This window comes from Girardinichthys multiradiatus, chromosome 11 (assembly GCF_021462225.1).
Source record: "Girardinichthys multiradiatus isolate DD_20200921_A chromosome 11, DD_fGirMul_XY1, whole genome shotgun sequence".
In the NCBI taxonomy this organism is placed as follows: domain Eukaryota; kingdom Metazoa; phylum Chordata; class Actinopteri; order Cyprinodontiformes; family Goodeidae; genus Girardinichthys; species Girardinichthys multiradiatus.
Window position 1 is genome coordinate 34,665,632 of NC_061804.1, and position 18,001 is coordinate 34,683,632.

General features: G+C 38.4%; 1 long non-coding RNA gene across 3 annotated transcripts in view; it reads left to right on the forward strand.

The window, feature by feature from the left end:
- The window catches only part of LOC124876083, a 95,952-nt gene that overhangs the window by 66,945 nt on the left and 11,006 nt on the right, over positions 1-18,001 (forward strand). For all 3 annotated transcript variants that reach the window (XR_007040204.1, XR_007040203.1, XR_007040205.1), the window contains one exon: positions 600-661. This is a non-coding gene — a long non-coding RNA (uncharacterized LOC124876083). The remainder of the gene's footprint in view (positions 1-599; positions 662-18,001) is intronic.

Here is an 18,001-nt window from a genome sequence, read left to right on the forward strand (position 1 = left end):
CAATGTTATGTCCTTTACTGTGATTTACTTGTTTATTTTTCCCTCTTTCTTAGTATTTTTTCATTTGTTCTCTCTCTTCTGTATTAATCAGCACGCTTTTGCTGTAGCAGCTCAGGCCAATTTATCTGTGCATTTTTTACTTATGCATACCATTTAAACCACATCACATTCAATTGTTTTCTAATATTTATTTGCAAAAAATACTTCAAGGTAGATTTACATGTAATCACTTTCCGAGTTTGTCACTGTCAGCAATCCGCACTACGTTTTTATCTAAACTCGTCTTTCCTTCACTCTTTAACGCTGCACCTGCTTTGCCTTGCATCTTTCTCTGTGTTTCTCTGCCTCTCCTTCTGTTTCTCTCGGGCTGCACATGGTACAGTCTTGCATGTCTGAGCAGCAGACGGCTAGACAGCAGCAATCTGCTCGAGCAGCCTCGCGTGCTACTTCGGCCGATCCATTACACAAAGCCAGTGAAGGCAGCCCTAAAATCTTCCTCTACTTTTCTCTGCAGCATTCTCTCTCTCTCTATTGTTTTTTCCTTGCAGATCTCTCTCTTATTACATTTTGTCTGGACAAATCTTCTCTCCCTCTGCCAGGATGACCTGCGTAGACACAGACATTGAGGACTGCGGCAGCGTAAATCGCCTGAGCCAACAGGGTGAGTTTCTCTTTTCTCATTTTCTCCTTCCTCGCTTCCTCTCACCACTCCTCCCAGCCTCCTATTCCTTCTCCTTTTTCATCTCGTGTGCAGGTTGGATTTTATTCACTCCACCACACAAATGAGTTTTCCCCTATAGAGTAATTGACTAGTGCAGTCTTGCAGGTCTGACAGTCCCAGTGTGTTTGGAGACGTCATTATGATAGAAAGTATGAGACTCTGCAGCCCCTATTTGAAATCTGCTTTTCTCCTTTCTATCTGACTGCTCTGCCAGATTACGGCTTTTTAAATGAAAAATCTGTTTTGTTTGATGCAGGTCTAGCCGAGTCAGGCTGTGGCAGAGCCAAATATGCTGAGTGTAATTCATGAGCAACATGTGAGAGTAAAGGGGTCTCTGTCAGGGTGTTTATGGCCAGTCACTGTTGACTTATTGTATTTGCATATACACTTCAAAAACAACGATGCATTAAGATAAGATCAGATCGGGTTAGAGTTTTTAATAGAATAATTTTTTTTATTTACAATATGTATCGTATTTGAAGCATATCCAGGATACAAATGGGTCAGTTAATCAATTGAGAGAAGTGAGACTGGTGATGGTGTCGAAGTTATCAGATCGGTTACTGTACAGCACAAAGCCACGGAGACACGAAGCTGCTTTAGCCCAAGCCACAGTGTCTGCATAGAAAAAGCCCAGACAAGAGGTGATCAGTACCTTTCTCATTCCCTGAGACCCTAACTTGTGACGTTTTGCTGTGAGGTGCACGGGTTGGGTTCTTGGGAGCTGCGAGGGGCACTCACACGTCTCTGTAAAACAAAAACACCAAACCACGCTTAACATGGTGGAAGGACAGAAACCTCATCAATGACAAAACCCAGCGTTTGTTTTTTCAGCGGCAAATTCGATCCAGAACGAATGCAAGAATAGAAAACGTAAAGGAGGAACACTGGGTTTCTTTCAGGACATGGAAGAGTTTGGACCCAGAGGCAGGCAAAGCTTGTGGACAATAGGAGTGGGGATGAGGGGAAAGATGGATAGAGGATGGGGCTATGACAGACATGTGACCTGGGAGGAGGGATGACCAGATGAGGTGGGGTGACATGGCGATGCACTGTCAGATTTTCAGCAGTGTTGTTTTTTGGGGAGGTACAGTGAATGAATAAGGAATCTGGGACTGAGGTTACACCCACAGTGACTAATCATACACATGCTGCAGACAAAGTATAGCAGAACCTCACTTCGGCTGTAAAAGACAGTGGACTGTGCCTCTACACAGTATGCTGTGTAGAGTAACATGTACAGGAGTTGAGATGTTACAGCAAATGGCTAACAACACAGCATAGTCCTTGTAAAGAAAAAAACACCTCCTGTTTCTAGCTGTCCATGGGCTCCTTATGTCTTATCTTGAGAGCAGCACAAAGTACTGGTGAGAGCGTGACACTAAAAGCTCAGTACACTTGTGTTTGACCTCATGAAAATCATCTTTGTCTATATCTAACCAGTGAGGTCATCTTTGTTATTACAGGCGAACAGAAGAAATTCTTTGCATGTTTCAGAACTTAATAAATACTCCATACATACATCCATGCAGCAGGATGGCTTCTTCGTTAACAATGACAGGAATGTGCTCAGATGAAACATTACATTCAAAGTGTGTTTCTAATAGATCTGACTGGAGATTAGAGTAAATGGAGCACTAGTCAAGAATTGCCGCACAATACTGTAAGGGAGGTCATCTGAGGTCTTCATCTGCTGACTGCCAAACTTTTGCATTGTTAGAATCAAAGTTCCTCCATTTGTGCATTGAGACATATGTCAAATTTTTATAATGGGTAGATGATCTGTGATGACCACAACCTTCACTTTTAGCTCTGTCCCCCCTGCCTCCACTCCTGCAGCATGTGATAGTGCATTAACTCTATTTTTTTAATCCTTTCTCAAGTAGCTCTTAGTGTTTAACTGCAGCATTTTAATACAGACACTGTTTGATGTTTTGTCCTTATTCTTGCATTAGTTTGATTGGACTGCTGTTCTGTGGTTCAAGGATGGATCAGTTTGAGCTCAGACACTATTTTCAGCTTCACTTTGAAGACATTTTGTTCATGTCCGACACAAAAGGTTACCATTTTTGGTGCATTGTGTCATCCTTAAAGAATGCATTTTAAACAAAGAAATTTAATGAGCTTTTAAACCAGCAATTGATTGTCACACATTTTTATATCAATAGGCTTTCTCCACAGATTACGGTTTATTTCAGCACATATAGCTGGAAAAGAAATTGCTTAAACTGTATTTATTGTAAGGTAGCTACTAGACATTAGGAACTAATACCATTGCTATATTACTGTTAAATATTGCTATGACAATATTGGATGTGATAAATCCCCATATTTCCCTCATGTTTTAGCTTCCTATACCCTGTCATTTGTGTCAGATGTGCACATCTACAGCAGTGAGACTCCATCTAACATGCTTAACAAACTATTGGCATGCAAAGTGTGAATTCACTTTAAAATAATATGGCTAACACGTATTGCATTTCAAAACATCTTTTGCAATAATAATATTGTGCAGACTGATATTGTAATGACACTTTATTTGTGGTATATTGTGCAGCCATGGCAACCAAACAGTTTAGGTTGGATGTTAAATCTTTGTTAGCAAATATAAAATCATGAAATATAAAAGGGTTTCACTCTAAAATATATTTATTCTTTGTTAGTATGCCATCAAGAAAATATATTATATTTTGCGTGCCCTAATAAAATTCATTTTTATTATTAGATCTAAGGAATCTAATGAACATCCTCTGCGGTAGGTCATTGTGTCAGTATTTGCCCTGATCCACACACACATGCAGAGAAGGTGCATGAAACATGATAAATGTTTATTAGCTTTAACATTTATTAGCTACTCTGCTGCTAAGCACAAATTGTTGCTGTTTCAAAATGAAGACTCAAGACTGTACAGTCACAACACTTTCCATAATAATTTCACTTTCCAAATACAGATACATGAAACATGATGACGTTTATATCGCTACATGATGGAGTGTTCAGTTGGCATGTTGGAGAGCCAACCGATGAATGTTTGGGCGGGTAAATATATGGTTTGGGTTTGAAATATACATTATGCACAGTCCATTGCAAAGGTATTATTAACCCTTTAACTTTTTTCTATTTTTTCACATCACTTTTACAAACATCAGTACTTTATATTGGGATTTTGTGTAAATAAAAATGTAAATAACAAATAAACACAAAGTAGTGCACTATTGTTGAAGCAAAAGGAAAATGTTGCATGTTTGTTACAATTACAAATTTGAAAAGCATGGCATGCCCTTCTACACAGACCCACTGAGAAACACCTTCTGCTGCATGTTTTGTAGGGCATGTTTCTTCCATATTTGGACATCTAGAGAATCACATTTTTGCCCATTCTTGTTTGCAAAATGTTTATGGGTTGTTCTGCTGGAAGTTAATCCTCTGTCTCAGTCTCAGGTTTTGTCTCTGCTAAAGAGAAGCATCACCACAACACAATGCTGCCACCAGCATGTTTCACGATGTGAATAGTGTGTTCAGGGTGATGTGCAATGTTAATTTTCTGCAACACATCATTTTGGTCTCATGTGGCCAAACCACCTTCTTTAACATGCTTGCTGTGTCTTATACAAATATACGACTTTTGGCAAATTGCAAATGGGATTTCTTATGGCTTTCTTTCAATAATGGCTTTCTTTTTGTCAGTCTTTGATATAGGCCATAAAACGTTAAAAATATTCTTTTCATTTTCAGAAGATTGATTGAGCAGTGCCCTTTGAGATGTTAGTTTAGGATTTTATTTAATAACCTAACCCGTTTAATCTTCTATTTAGTCTGCTGTGTTCTTTGGTCTTCATGATGCTGTTTGTTCATTAATGTACTCTAACCAACCTCAGGCCTTCACAGAACAGCTGGATTAATACTGAGATTAAATTACACACAGATGTTTACTAATTATGTGACTTTCAAAAGAAAAAATGGATTGCACTGGATTTTATTTAGAGGCACCAAGTTAAAAAAATCTGAATACAAAAACATGCCGTACTTTTCAGATTTTCTTTGTTAAAATTTTCAAAACAAGGAATTGTTTTCCTTCCACTTCACATTTATGGTTGTTATGTGGCAAAATCTGAAAAGTTCTAAGAGTATGAATAGTAATGCAAAGAGCCATATAGGTGTTGCACGTTTTAGTATTTTTAGGTTACAGTTTCATTGATGTCACACTAATGCTGCCTTTTATATAAGCTTAGCTTTTAAGCCTGGGTTTGTGACATTATGTTTTAGAGACATAATGGACAAATACACCTATTCCAGGTTTCATAGGAAAACTGACCTTAAATATGCCAACATTTGTCAAATAACTAAGGTCTCTCACCTTAGTTAAAACCTTAGAAATCCATTACCCAGCTGGCATTCGACTGACATTAAATGTTTAAATGTTGTTGAAATAATGTCAGTTTAAGAAAAAACATTAATTTAACCACAAAACAATGTTGAACACCAAACAATTGAATTGGTGTTGTTAACTCACCATGGATTCAGCATTGAAATATCATGTTTTACTTTTACAAACATGACTTTTAAAAATATTGCTGAAATATGTCAGTTGAAAAATAACATTGTTCCAATATCCAGACCTGATGATACATGATGTAGAAATGACGTTGCTATTTCAACGTTGGTTAGATTTGCAAAATCAAAACAAAATTCAACGGTTATCCAACTCAACTACCTAATGTTGATTCAACAGTGACTCAATGTTAAAATGCCAGTTGGGTAGCGTTTATTTTCTAACCATTGAAGAAAAAATAGTCAGTTCCTCTCAGATACATTTCATCTACTGTCAGGTGAGGGATAAAGGAGGTACAAGTTTGAGCATTTGACTGACAGAACATAAGCTTATGATTCTATTTTGGTCATAAATTAAAATTAGACTGCATTATGTAATCTTATTATGAGTGCCTGGGGTGTATATGTTCCTGAGGTATATTTCACTTCTTCCTACCTGAGCTGGTTTAACGAGTCTTTTATTCAATTTATTTTCTATAAAAGAGACTTTCTGAGTTTTGTTAAAATTCTGTTATCAAATCAACATGACAACAAATATTATTTGGAGGTGAAGCATGTTTTATTTCTCTATATGTGGTAAAACAATAAATAAAAAAGCATCTATTGCTTTTAACTTAGATAATTTTAGCTCTGGCCCTTGTTTAGTTTCTGATTTCTAAGTACATATTTGTACATGTGTGAATGTTCAAGTGGTTTATGTAAGCTTTTTGTCCTCCCTATCTTATTACTTGCAGCTCTTCTCCTGGGCTTTGACCTCACTACTGCTCTTGCAGAGTCCTGAGATGCCCTCTGACTGCTGTATGAAGCATGGGCTCGTGTTTGGATGGAGCTCCTTCTTTTTCTGCTATTTGCTTGGTATAAAAGCTGCTGTTGCTTCAGCAGCAGAAGCAGGTGTGTCTACCTCTTGCACCCCCCCTCCTCTCTCGTTCCTTGTTCCCTTATCACTGCAGTACGGCAGTCTGTCTGGGCGGCAGCCATTCCATTGTTCTTGCACCCGCTTCACCTATCACTGCTTTGAGGGGTTCTGGATCTGATCTCACTGCTCTGGTCCAAATCATTGTAACACTTGGCACTGCTGGCCTGTCTAGATTGTTTTTTTATTTCTGTCTCGGCTCTCCCTGGACAGAGAGCACTACATTCTCTGCAGCAGACTGCCGCCATCTTGTTACAGCATGTGCTGCCAGTCTGCCCGTCGCTTCTGAGCTTAAACCAAATTGTCTAACCCAGCATCTCTTTCCTGCCAGAACTGTTTAGTTTTTAACCCATGCCTGTTCTTGCTACAATGGCTACATTTCAACATCTTGGTGCTACTGATGGAAAACTGCAACTTTCCGGTGTTATTCCAGATTGTATACTACAAACAAAGTCTGGATCTATTTGCTTGAATAGAAATCTTTTTTCAGTAGTTTGTGAAAAGGCCCCTAGCTTATTGTTGCAAACAAGCTGGATGAGTTAAACTCTTACATAATTGTCAGAAGTGAGATCTTGATTGGAAAATTTAACCTGTTAAATAGAGCTGCGCAACATTTTGAATAGTATCTGTATGTGCACAGTGGCAATCACAAATGATTGCTTTGATACCATATTTTTTTTTTGGCTCTTGGATTTCAAATGCAATGCAATCAAATTCTGCATTGAAATAATACATTAGCCTCATAGCCCTAACCTTCTCATTTAATATGGATTTTATTAACTGAGATGCTAAAGCATATAGAGAGTGAATGATGGAGAAATAAAAGAGTAAAGGAAATTGGCTCAGCATCGATATCATCTCAGTATTTAGTGATCGCCCAGTTACGTTATGTTTTTGTGTTAAAAAAATGATCAGTCACAATCTGTCCCTAATTTTGATTGTGATTTAGTCCATGAAGTACTTATTGTGCATTGCACAACTACCAACTTCAATGTATTTATTGATAATGTTTTGTGATAGACCAAGGAAAAATAGCACATAATTGTAAAGTAAAGGGAAAAGAATACATTGTACTTCTTATTTTTTTCACAAATAGATATCAGAAACCTTCTTTACCATGATTCTACTAAATAAAATCCAATGCAATTAATTGCCTTCAGAAGTCCACTTGTGTGTGATTTAATCTTAAGGTAAATCTAGCTGTTCTGTGAAGGCCTTGGAGGTTTGTTAGAGAACATCACTGAACAAACAGAACTATAAGAACCAAGGAACACACAATACAGGTTAAAGATAAAGTTATGAAGAACATTTTAGCAGGGTTAGGTTATAAGACAATGTCCCAAGTTTTGAACATCTCACACCAAAGTGATCAAACAATCACCTCAGCATCTCCAAAAAGTTTTTTTAGCATAGAGCTTGCAGCTTGTGCTCATAATCCAAAAATGAAAGCAGTATGCCACAACTTAAAACCAACTAAGACATGGACATCTACCTTAACTGACATGCCAGGCAATTATTAGGAGAAGCACCCAAAAGGCCAATGGTAACTCCAGAGGAGCTGCAGAAATCCACAACTTATCAACTTATCCACAAATCTGACCTTTTATAAAAAAGTGAAAATAAGATAACTATTGTCAAAGAAAGCCATTACAAGCCTGATTATAGTTTGGCACTAGTCACTAGTCATATAGGAGACACAGCAAATATGGGGACAAAATGTTTCTGGTAAGATGAGACCAAAATGGACCTAAATGCAAAATGCTATGTGTGCCAGAAACCTGACACCACACTTCCCCCTGAACATCCCCACAGTGAAACATGGCGGTGGCAGCAACATGCTTTGGCAATTGTTAATTTTAAGCAGGGTTAGGAAAGTTGACCAGAGTTAAAATGGATAAAGCTAAAACAGTTCAGTCCTGGAAGAAAACCTTTTTGAGGCTACAATAAACTTGGGCAGAGGTTCACCTTTGAACAGGATAATGACACTGAACATACAGCCAGAGCTACAATGGAGTGGTGTAGATGAAGCCATATTCCTGTGTTACGATGACCCAGTCACCTAAATCCAGTTGAGAACCTATGGCAAAACTTAAAAATGGTTCAGATACTTTTTATCCAATCTGACTGAGCTTGATCTATTTTGCAAAGAAGAATGTGCAAACATCCCAACCTCTAGATGTGAAAAGGTAGTGGAGATATACCCCAAAGACTTGTAGCTCCAATTCCAAATCAAAGAGTGGTCCTACATACAGGTCCTTCTCAAACAATTAGCATATTGTGATAAAGTTCATTATTTTCTATAATGTCATGATGAAAATTTAATATTCATATATTTTAGATTCATTGCACACTAACTGAAATATTTCAGGTCTTTTATTGTCTTAATACAGATGATTTTGGCATACAGCTCATGAAAACCCAAAATTCCTATCTCACAAAATTAGCATATTTCATCCGACCAATAAAAGAAAAGTGTTTTTAATACAAAAAACGTCAACCTTCAAGTAATCATGTACAGTTATGCACTCAATACTTGGTCGGGAATCCTTTGGCAGAAATGACTGCTTCAATGCGGCGTGGCATGGAGGCAATCAGCCTGTGGCACTGCTGAGGTCTTATGGAGGCCCAGGATGCTTCGATAGCGGCCTTTAGCTCATCCAGAGTGTTGGGTCTTGAGTCTCTCAACGTTCTCTTCACAATATCCCACAGATTCTCTATGGGGTTCAGGTCAGGAGAGTTGGCAGGCCAATTGAGCACAGTGATACCATGGTCAGTAAACCATTTACCAGTGGTTTTGGCACTGTGAGCAGGTGCCAGGTCGTGCTGAAAAATGAAATCTTCATCTCCATAAAGCTTTTCAGCAGATGGAAGCATGAAGTGCTCCAAAATCTCCTGATAGCTAGCTGCATTGACCCTGCCCTTGATAAAACACAGTGGACCAACACCAGCAGCTGACATGGCACCCCAGACCATCACTGACTGTGGGTATTTGACACTGGACTTCTGGCATTTTGGCATTTCCTTCTCCCCAGTCTTCCTCCAGACTCTGGCACCTTGATTTCCGAATGACATGCAGAATTTGCTTTCATCCGAAAAAAGTACTTTGGACCACTGAGCAACAGTCTAGTGCTGCTTCTCTGTAGCCCAGGTCTGGGGAATGTGGCACCTGTAGCCCATTTCCTGCACACGCGTGTGCACGGTGGCTCTGGATGTTTCTACTCCAGACTCAGTCCACTGCTTCTGCAGGTCCCCCAAGGTCTGGAATCGGCCCTTTTCCACAATCTTCCTCAGGGTCCGGTCACCTCTTCTCGTTGTTCAGCGTTTTCTGCCACACTTTTTCCTTCCCACAGACTTCCCACTGAGGAGCCTTGATACAGCACTCTGGGAACAGCCTATTCGTTCAGAAATGTCTTTCTGTGTCTTACCCTCTTGCTTGAGGGTGTCAATAGTGGCCTTCTGGACAGCAGTCAGGTCGGCAGTCTTACCCATGATTGGGGTTTTGAGTGATGAACCAGGCTGGGAGTTTTAAAGGCCTCAGGAATCTTTTGCAGGTGTTTAGAGTTAACTCGTTGATTCAGATGATTAGGTTCATAGCTCGTTTAGAGACCCTTTTAATGATATGCTAATTTTGTGAGATAGGAATTTTGGGTTTTCATGAGCTGTATGCCAAAATCATCCGTATCAAGACAATAAAAGACCTGAAATATTTCAGTTAGTGTGCAATGAATCTAAAATATATGAATGTTAAATTTTCATCATGACATTATGGAAAATAATGAACTTTATCACAATATGCTAATGTTTTGAGAAGGACCTGTACTATTGACTTTGGCTGGCTGAACACTTAGCAGATAATAATTTGTAAAGAAATAGTGAAAATCTTAAATCCCTTTCCTTCCATTTCACAATTATGCACTAGTTTGTGTTGGTCTACCGCATAAAATTCTGATCAAATTCCTTCAAGTATGTGGAGGTTATATGGAAAAAATTTTAAAAAGTTCAAAGGGTATGAGTATTTTGCAAGGTACTGTATATAGTATACAGTATATGGTATAGCTTATTTAAACACACATCTGTAAATGACTTGTTCTGGATGAAAAAAGTTTTGCTGTTTATCATTCATACACAGAACGAATTGTAACATGGCTCTGTGCACTTTCTTTTGCAAAGTCAAATCATATACTGGAAATACTTCATAAATTTTGTCAAATTTTTCATACTAGTTCTACATGTTTGGTGTGCTACAAAGTCAACCTAAGTTATACAAAATCAGATGCTTGGCAACAGATTTAAACAAACAATATTTTAATACAATGGTTTTAAATTAAAGAAACTGATTCGAGTGTGCATATTCATCCTCACTGAGGTGCTGCACATGTCTCCGGTTTGGTGAAAAACATGTAGATGTGAGTAGGTGGAGGCCAAAGAGATTCAGCAGTAAGTTCAGAAGGTCTTTAATCCGCTTAGACACTCTGCCAAGAACACAGCATTGTTCTCAAATCATAAAGACCTTAAAGAAAGCAAGCTGTCCCAGGAGAAGACATATATCCATCTGCAGTAGGCAGATTTATAATTTCCTCTGTATGTTTGGTTCCACATGTTGTGTAGATCTACACTGACCCTGCATTTACAAGGTCAAAGCCTGCCTCATTTCATGTTTAAACTGTATGCCATTTAAAACGTTCACTCACTCAAGAATATATCACTGTTCTTTTTGTAATTTACTACCTAGGATGTGATTTTTTGTTTAGACTTAAAAGCTTTAAATGCAGTTCTAGTAAACATTTCCTGGTTCATTTGATTAATCCTTTATGTGATATTTAGAATGATAAAGCTACTTTTGACTATACAGAGCATTAAATTGTGAAGGACAGAACGATCCAAACAGTAATAAATAGTGTTTTCTCATGTTATCCTCTAATGGGGACAAAACTGCTAAAACACCAAGACCAGAAGCAGTCTTGTTTCAATATTTAATATAATTCTTGGTTTAACAAATTGTAAACAGAATAATTGTTGAATCAATTTATGATGGAAACACCAATTACATTCCTCTTAAAAAAGGACTCAATATTTTGGTGTCATGCAAACACTGTGATACTCATACAGCCCATGATATGATTTGTCCTATTTCCCTGTTTTCTACGATGTCTGACGTACCAACGCTAATTTTGTTTTTAATAAAATGTATAAAGATTTAACAATTAATTGTAACAGAAGATTTGCTACATGGCTTTTGATAGAGGTAGAATAGTGGCTTAAAATCATTCAACTTCTTCTGCTAATTAGGTTTATGAGCAAAATATAGCATACTAGCAGGCCTCCAGGTTAATAATATTCTTAGGTTAGCATGCTGCAGCTTCCTTGTACAGGGGTTGGACAATGAAACTGAAACACCTGGTTTTAGACCACAATAATTTATTAGTATGGTGTAGAGCCTCCTTTTGCGGCCAATACAGCGTCAATTCGTCTTGGGAATGACATATACAAGTCCTGCACGGTGGTCCGAGGGATTTTAAGCCATTCTTCTTGCAGGATAGTGGCCAGGTCACTACGTGATACTGGTGGAGGAAAACGTTTCCTGACTCGCTCCTCCAAAACACCCCAAAGTGGCTCAATAATATTTAGATCTGGTGACTGTGCAGGCCATGGGAGATGTTCAACTTGACTTTCATGTTCATCAAACCAATCTTTCACCAGTCTTGCTGTGTGTATTGGTGCATTGTCATCCTGATACACGGCACCGCCTTCAGGATACAATGTTTGAACCATTGGATGCACATGGTCCTCAAGAATGGTTTGGTAGTCCTTGGCAGTGACGCGCCCATCTAGCACAAGTATTGGGCCAAGTGAATGCCATAATATGGCAGCCCAAACCATCACTGACCCACCCCCCTGTTTCACTCTGGGCATGCAAAAGTCTGGGTGGTACACTTCTTTGGGGCTTCTCCACACCGTAACTCTCCTGGATGTGGGGAAAACAGTAAAGGTGGACTCATCAGAGAACAATACATGTTTCACATTGTCCACAACCCAAGATTTGCGCTCCTTGCACCATTGAAACCGACGTTTGGCATTGGCATGAGTGACCAAAGGTTTGGCTATAGCAGCCCGGCCGTGTATATTGACCCTGTGGAGCTCCTGATGGACAGTTCTGGTGGAAACAGGAGAGTTGAGGTGCACATTTAATTCTGCCGTGATTTGGGCAGCCGTGGTTTTATGTTTTTTGGATACAATCCGGGTTAGCACCCGAATATCCCTTTCAGACAGCTTCCTCTTGCGTCCACAGTTAATCCTGTTGGATGTGGTTCGTCCTTCTTGGTGGTATGCTGACATTACCCTGGATACCGTGGCTCTTTATACATCACAAAGACTTGCTGTCTTGGTCACAGATGCACCAGCAAGACGTGCACCAACAATTTGTCCTCTTTTGAACTCTGGTATGTCACCCATAATTTTGTGTGCATTTCAATATTTTGAGCAAAACTGTGCTCTTACCCTGCTAATTGAACCTTCACACTCTGCTCTTATTGGTGCAATGTGCAATCAATGAAGACTGGCTACCAGGCTGGTCCAATTTAGCCATGAAACCTACCACACTAAAATGACAGGTGTTTCAGTTTCATTGTCCAACCCCTGTACTTGGCTACTCTAGTATCTTCCACGACATCTTCTGAAACCAAACCTTTATGAAACAAATATTCTTGGGATAATTATCCTGTAGGAAGAGCAAACTGGCTTTTCCTGAGCCTTTGGGGCAGAAATGGTGCACATTTTGGTGTCCAGGCATGAAGTCAGATGGAAACTGAAACCTCATTGGCTGCAGCTACCAACTTTAGGTCTTCTACGGTCAGTTGAGGGGTTTTTCCTCAGGAATCTACTGGCAGCCTATAGCTTTATCTTCTTTTATGTCCATATATCATGGCTAAAATTCTTTTAAACTTCTAAATTATGCTTCCAACTGTATCTATGGGACCATTTGAGGCTTTTGATATTGATTTCCCTCCTTTTTCTTGTAATCTTTTATCAAGTAATCCATTTAATTTCTGGTGAGGGATAAATTCCAATACCCCACATTTATTCTCACTTGAAATAGTTAAAACTACACATAGGAAGATCACATCAGGTGCACATGAGAACAATGTTTGTCAAGATTTTAAAGGAGGTTTACCTTCTTCGAACCTCCAGTTTGGTTTGCTTCTGACTGTTGATGTTGAGAGTGAACCCCATTTTACAGAGCTCCTATGCAGTCTGTAAAAATCTGGAAAAGTGTCAAATTTGATTGTAACACTTCCAGAAATTCAAAAAAATTGTTGTATTCTTTCCTTGTGTTCACCTTTTCTTCTTTCCTTATGTCTTTTGTTCCGTCCTTCTTTGTGTCCATCCTTCCAGTCTTCCATTTTATCATTCCTTTCCTCTTTCCCTGTGTCCTTTTCTTGTTTCTTTTTCCTTCATTCCTTTCCTTGTGTCCTCCTACCTTTTATTTTAATTTTCTATATAGGCCTTTTTTATACAGGTTGTCTCAGTGAGATTCAATATCTCATTTACAAGAGAGACTGGTTTGAAAAAACAAAAACAAAAACATAAAAAACAAACACAGTACCAATAATTAAAACATTCAACTCAATTTAAATAAGCATATAAAATATAAGTTTTATGGGAAGTTTTCTCCATTATTCTTAAAATAATTTCAAATTGGCCAACATGGATAGTTTTAGATTCTGCTGTTCCAGGTTGATGGAGCAACTTTTTTTCAAGTTCCTATTGTACTAACCAAACAATGAAGGAGATAAAGTCTTAAGAAGTCTGGCTGCACTGTTTAAGTTACATGCAGGAGAATAGATAAGGCAGGAACCGTCCAAGGACAGGTTTATAGATGAAAATTAGTTTACAGATTGAGGGCAAGTTGTGAGAAGTGAGAGATTTATACCTTTTTATGAACTGTAATGCTCCATGATAGACACATCCAACATATACAGAGAGGTGGGAGGTGCACTCATATTAACATCACAGTATACTAGCAGTATGCTAACAGATGTTGTAAGATCACTAAGATAAGATGCTTCCTGACACTTAAGGAAAAGCAAGATTTGTCTAACGAAAAATCCTAATTTGATCTTTAACTTCTTTACAACATGTTTCATATGCAACTTAAATGAAAGCTTATTGTCAATTCCTATGCCAAGATACTTGTAAGTTTCAGCAATGTCCTTCCTTCCTAGCATCCTTCTATTCTTTCATCAATGTTTCCTTACTTCCTTCCTCAGTTATTTCCTGGGAATGGGAGCTCTGGAAAATAGAATGTGGAAAAGTGCATTTACATTAAAAAGTTGTAGGAACCCTGTAAAATAACTAGTAGGACATTAGACCATCTTCATTAAGCATATGGCAATAATCTAAGGATTTTTGGAAATAACATTTTCTTTTTATTTGTTCCCAGATGTTTTACTCATCATATTTAGTGCTTCTGACCATGTATTGGCTTTACTTTTACAAATTTCTGCATTCAAAATGTTTTGGGTTGTGACTAACCAAAATGGTTTAATGTTTTTACCTGAAGGAATGATAAATTTTCCTTCTAATTCATCCTCTATATTTTACAGATCTTGGTACTTTTATGGATTATCTTAGAAAGGTTGTTTAGAATAGTGCACATTTGTTTTTGAATATAAATACTGCTGTGTTCCAGGTTGCATTTTCTTCTGCGTTGTACAATGGTGCTGCAGTTGCTAAATTAATGACTATTTTGGGGATTTTAAATGGATATAATGTATTCAACTTGACAAGGCATGTTTTTTTGAAATATGTTTCAGTCAAATGTATTGGCAACTTTGTTTGTCTTTTTTCTTTGTTCTCATGTATTTTTAAAGGAATTAGATGATTGTCCCCATTTATACATCAAATAACATTTCCCAACCTTCTTTAATTTTTCATAAAGTTTGTAGTTAAATCAGTACAAAAAACATCAAAGAACATGGAGTTTTTATTTCTGAACAGAGCAGACCAAAACCACCCAATTTCCATCATAACCCTAACCCTAACCCGAGTATTCCATTTTTTCCAGAATAGAGCCCCTCTGACCAATTCAAGGGCATGTTTTTCAGTGGCACCAGCTAACAATAAAACTTACATGTCAGTTGTGCAGTGAACTATTCTTCTATTGATTTGAACCATGTCCAGGCAATGCCTGGGTTGCAGCAGAAGGATGGGCTTGCCCCAGGCGCTATTCATGCAAAAAACACCACTTTCTGTACTTTATTTTCTGTCAGTTTAAAAGTGCATCACATATTTCCTCATTTAGTCAGTGTAAAATCCTTTTCATGAGCACCAAAATCCTTCAAAATGTTTCTTAAAATAATTAAAATTACAGATCGGCTCAGTGTTTAGCTTTAATTATCGTTTTCATTAGGTAAGAGTGGATGGCAGAAAATTAACCTGAGCCCACTGACGTTTCCGTTTATCTTCGCTTCCTGCATAAAGAGCATTTTGAATGTATCTGAAACTGTCTCTTCTGCTGCAGTAGCAGAAAGCACCTGCAGCATAATAAGTTAAAGAAACCAATTCACGTAAGTATCTGATCCACCCCTACTTTCATTAATAAACCTATTCATTTTGTATTAATTTTTTTCTGGCATCTTTCCTCCCAATCAAGATGTTGATTGGTCCTCCGATGCCAACTCCATCTGCTTTGAATCTGTGTGCTCACAAATTGAGTCAGTCTGCTTATCACACTAAGTGTGCATATACATATACAAATACAGGCTTAAAGATACCTTAAGCCTGTCAATACAAACACTGAGCATGTTTTATAGTTCTGGCTTCTTGTTCATGTCCTTCTCTCTTTGTCTAAGCCTCATGTATTTGTTTTTTACCTGTTTTTGGTCCTCACACTGCTCAAAAAAGTAAACTTAGCTGAGTCTTTGACCTCTAGCTGTCTTAAAACCACAAATTTAATATAAACGCTTGCTGTAGTGTGAAATTTAACTAGTACATAACTATTAGAAATTCACATCCTATATTCACTGGCTATTGACTCAGTAGCTGTAGAAAAGTGACTGCTGCTTTGTTTTATTTGTACAGGAGAAGATGAGTGGAGTCTCTGCTTTTCCGCTGTGAATTATAATCACAGTAGCAGAGTAGAAATATATTGCATGACATGCAGTGGTTACCATGTGGAATGTAGAAATATTTGAGGCAGAAATGAAGGCCAGATGTTTCAGTTATGCATCTGAAGTCATCTGCATCTGTGCTGTATGAAAATGATGCAGGCAGGCACCAGCAGTGGTTTCCGCTGTAGAGACAAATAAGCTGTCACATTACGGCTCAGCACAACCAATACCAGGCCCAGTTCTGAGAAACAGTAATCAAAGAGCATCACATAAACAGAAAAGCAAATAAAAATAGTAGCAGTGCATGAGTAGGAGTATTTATGAGGAGCTGCATGTAAGTCACCTAGTTACAGTTTGCATAGCAACTAATGCAGTATTCTCATGAAGCAAAACCTCTCAAGTATTTCATAAGTGGTTGTAAAGATATACACAGAAAACTAATTCTTACCTGTTTAACATTTTGTCAAGTTACAACCCCTAATTTTAAAGTATTATTTAGATTCTAGGTGGTAGATCAACACAGAATTGTGCATACATTTGCAGTGGAAGGAAAATGATTCATGCATTAATTCAAAGATTTTTTTCAAATAAAACTGTAAAATGTGCCCAACTACATCATAACATGACACGTTATGATGTAGTTGCTATGCAGAGGCACATGTGGTACAGAGACGAGGCACTTCACAACAGTCAGGTACATACATTCCAATTAATCCTAACCATTGAACAGTGCAGTCAGATTCAGTTATTTATTCAAATCGGATAAAAAGTTTTTCTATCTATGGAAACCCAGAAGATTGCATCAAGTCAGAGATTTGCAGCATTCCCTCCTCCTGGATGAGCATGTAGAGACAGTGGACAGTCACTGGCGTTGACTTTGCAGCAATCCCTCATATTGAGCATGCTTGTAGCGACAGTGAAGAGGAAAAACTCCCTTTTAACAGGAAGAAACCTCCAGCAGAACCAGGCTCAGTGTGAGCGGCCATCTGCCACGACCCACTGGAGGTTTGAGAGAACAGAGCAGAGACACAAAGAGAACAAAGAAGCACTGATCCAGGAGTTCTTTCTATGGGAAGGAAAAGTAAATGTTAATGGATGTCGCTCCTTTAGTTGTTTCATCTAGAAAGAAAGAACAGATAAACTCTGAGCCAGTTTTCAAGGTTAGAGTCTGAAAGAGAGCACATATAATTAGTTACAGTAAAAGCTCAGTCAATCACCATGTCTAGGAGAGAGAAAGGGTTAAACACTAAAAGACAGGGCTATGTGGATCATCGGTAGAGGGTGAGCATTAAGTTGTTGCCAGCAGAAACTCGGACGATGCCCCTCTCCAGAAAGGTGTCACAGGTAGACACAGAGTCAGGCCAGGTGTAGCTTCTAGGAAGAGAAAAGAAAGAGAACATAAAGTTAGAAGCTGAAATAACAGGAAATAATGCAAAATTGGAGAGTAGTGTGAGAATGTAGTGAAGAGGGTGAAAGTGGTCATTATGTCCTCCAGCAGCCTAAGGCTATAGCAGCATAACTACAGAGATGGTTTCAGTTTATTTATTTATATAGCGCTTATTTACAACAATGTCGTCTCAAGGCACCCCACAAAGGGTCCGGAACGGCGTGGGGCTGCCAGGGAGTCCAGACCAAACCACCGAGTACCAGAGCCCGGCCACCCCAGAACGGGCCACGTGTAGGGCCACTAAGTAAAATAATAAACTG